Consider the following 3,895-nt stretch of genomic DNA (forward strand, 5'->3'; position numbering starts at 1 on the left):
GGAACCACAAGAGCCCGCAGCGGTAGAAGACTTGATTTCGAAACTCTAAGCAATCAAGCTGCACATGCGGACAAGGCTTCCTCAGGCCAAAACCTTGATGAAACGCTCCAGCCAGGTGCACAGCCAACTGCAGAGAACCTTCCACCTCCTACCGGGAGCAACGAAGGAGAAGAAATTGAGCGCATCAACCTGGATATAAGCAACCAGTCCGATCACTCGGACGACGGTGTTGACATCCACCCAAGAAGAACGCGAAGCCAGTCCGCTCGGCAGGATGCGTCCTTCGAAAAACCCATGACCGAGGAAGAAGAAAAACTCTGTTGGGTAGAACAGGAGGAGCTGGCCGAGATGCATGCCAGGATCCACCGCGGCCAACACAGACAAGCTCGAAAGACTGCCAGAAATCCTGATGAGATCCACGATCTCCGCGAGTACATCGCGAAAACAGCAGCGGAGGTGAAAGCTGTTATATCACAAATCCACCACGCGACAAGCGCTGCGCCCGAGATCAACAGACTTCTCGAGGAAGCACGCAAAACCCCGTTAACTGCCCGGATTACTGAGACCAACGTCTCGGACCCGGGGCAGATCAAAATTCCCATCTACGATGGCACCACCGATCCAAAAGCGCACCTGCAGTCTTTCCAGATCGCGCTGGGGAGGTGCAAACTTAAGGAACACAAACGAGACGCTGGCTACTGCCTCCTCTTCGTCGAAAACCTCAAAGGAGCCGCACTCGAATGGTTTTCTCGCCTAAAACGAAATTCCATCGGAAATTTCCGCCAACTTGCTTCAGAGTTTCTCAAGCAGTATTCCATGTTCATGGAAAGAGAAACCTCGGACGTCGATCTCTGGAACTCTCGAAACGACAAGTATGTCCACCACGAGGGAGAAGACATCCAGGGTGAGCACAACTACACTATCAATTCTGAACAATGGAAGACCTCCGGAAACACCGGGTCCAGGAACCAATATAAGGATAACTCCTACTGCTAGTTCCACCAGACCAAAGGTCATTCCACTACGAACTGCAAAGTTCTCGGCGCAAGGCTAGCCGCAAAACTCCTCGCTGGCGACCTCTCGAAGGTCACTAGCATAAAAGACCTCATCATGGACTCCGACCGCCCTCCCAGGACAGATAAAGAGTCTCCCGAGAGGGACGCACACGCAAATCAGTCTGGTGAAAAACGCGGAAGAAGGCAGGATGACCTTGGAGACAATAGTACCCGCCGGAGGATAAACATGATCATTAGAGAATCGCAATTCTACCGCGGCTCTGTTTCATCCATCAAGGCCTACGGAAGAAAGGCGGAAACAAGTTCTAACTGGACGACTCGGTCCCTGACCGACAACGCTCCAAACGAATGCGATTGTTTTCGAGGAGGAGGAAACCGTCGGACTCGATAAACCTCACTGCGACCCGCTAGTCATCGACTTGGTGATTCGAGACCTCGAAGTGGGAAGAATCCTCATAGACACAGGCAGCACGGTCAACGTCATTTTCCGCGACACTCTCTGGAGAATGAACATCGAACTCGGGTAACTCATCCCGGAACCAAAACCGCTGACCGGTTTTTCGGGCACAACATCAATGACCTTGGGATCGATCAAACTTCCGGCCATGGCAAAGGAAGTCACGAAAATCGTTGAATTCGCCGTAGTCGATAACCCGGCCATTTATAATGTTATCATGGGAACCCCATGGATCAATGCAATGAAGGCGGTACTGTCGACTTACCACCTTAGCATCATGTTCCCAACACCAAACGAAACAGCAGTAATCTGGGGATGCCAGAAACAATCTAGGCTCTGCTTTTTGACCGAGCATAAGCTACGACAAACTCGGAACACCCATGCGGTTAGCCCGAAGCGAGTCAAGAAAACTCAGAGTACTCCCGAAGGTTCCACAAAGAGCGATTCGGAATCACTCGCCCAGGCAACGGCTCCGGACAGTGACGCGATCCCGGAGTCCATCGCCCTACCAGCGGAAAACCCGACTCACGAAAAGGCCGCCGATTTAACTAAAGCCTCAACGTTCGAAGTAACAGAAATGGCCCTATTCAACGAGTAGGAACGCCCGCAACAACAAAACAGAACTACGAGATGGCTTGATCCTCGAAAGAGGTACGTAGGCAGCTTGTCCTATTGACAAGTTCAGCTATCCCCCTCTCCAAAAGGGGGGGGGAGTGGGTACGTATACTCGCATACTCCCACAAAGTTCAGAATATCCACACATGTACTCGTATACTCCCACAAAGTTCAGAATATACACATATGTACTCTATATTTTTGAAACTTTTCCAATAAAACTCATTTTATTACGGTCTCCCGATTCACTTGTAATAAGCCACAACAATCGGAGATTAACCTGGGAAACACCCAAGACAAGGGTCTCCAAACACGCATACCTTTCAAGCAGTCCTTGGATGGGAACTAACTTAAACAACAATCACTGCATATCAATGGTCAAGCAAGACCAAATACATCTTCTCTAAAAACGAAGATCGTAACTTTCTCACTACAAAGGATATACCTTTCGGAAAAAGCGAGACGTCGTAAATATTTTCGAAAGATATTATCCAAACACACGGTCCTTCTGCGACTCTAAAAATTGTCCGTCGATTGGCCCCGACGGACAAACCCAAAACGTTCTAAAAAAAGAACTCGTAGTCTAACCTTTCGTAAAAGTAAAGGTTCTCTTACATCCGACGAGGATACCATAGCGCGCTATACAAGAAATCCGAAATTTTGGTCAGCACTCCAGACAGTCTCTGGAGAGTGCTCGGTTCGTTCCAGACAAGTCATATAAGCTGGTGCCAAGTCGTAGACTTTAAATCGGAAAGAACCAGGTAGAAATCGCCCACAGGCAAAACGTGAGCCGATCAGTCATCGCACAGCCTTAGAGCCGAAAGTAAACCTAGGTCTTGCCCTAAACCCAGTCCTACTGGTCCACTAAGATCTCAAGACATGATACGAGATCTTAAAAACATGTCCCATCATCTATATCTAATACGCTCACGAAACTTCGCGAAACTCCTAAACGTTTCCGAGCGCCCTCGTTCAGTAAAAGCAAACGAACAAGACGATAAACTAAGAGTTAAGATATGAAGTGACTACTCGTATCTTTCCCTCACACTTGGCAGAAGTATAAACTACGCACAGAATGTCGATCATTCATCATATATATAGAAGCCGCAAAAAACGGCTAGGACCCAAAGCCACCAAACGGCCGGTCGCAAACACATAGCTCACATAGCCTCGCAAGGCCATAACACACATAAATCAACGCTTTCTCAGAGCAAACTTAATACTTAGAGCAATTCAGGCATTTTTCCGTTTTTACTACCGAGCTGCGACTCGACTAGGTTAGAACTTAGGTGGCTAGACTAGCGAACATACCGACAGCTCTCGTGGCCTAGGATCTTACATGTTGTTCACGCTCAAACGCGAATTCGGAAATAAGACCTCTTTGTTCTCTTTTCCTTCTTTTATGATTTATTGCTTTCGAATCTTTCATATTGATTGTGTTGTGCGTGGCCCAGCAGATAACCGGAACCTTCAGGGAAGGCTAGGTTAACTTGGCTTTCCTCCGATTAACAAAACTCGACGGTGTGAATTTCGGTTCCCACACCAGTTATTTTCAATTATTGAAATCAATTTTTGTAAATCATCACCATGATTCATAAGAAAAAACTTGTTTTTTCATATAAAACAAATAGCCTAGAACAATAAATTTACACTGATAAAATAACTTGAAAAATTGAAAGGAAAACGACGGAAGAATGAAGATTTTGGTAGAATAATATGCTCTTAACATGTTAAGAAAAATAGTTTCAGAAGATTATGAGCCAACTAAATTCCCCGGCAACGGTGCCAAATTTGATACCACTCAAAT

Source organism: Brassica oleracea, chromosome C9 (assembly GCF_000695525.1).
Source record: "Brassica oleracea var. oleracea cultivar TO1000 chromosome C9, BOL, whole genome shotgun sequence".
Lineage (NCBI taxonomy): Eukaryota > Viridiplantae > Streptophyta > Magnoliopsida > Brassicales > Brassicaceae > Brassica > Brassica oleracea.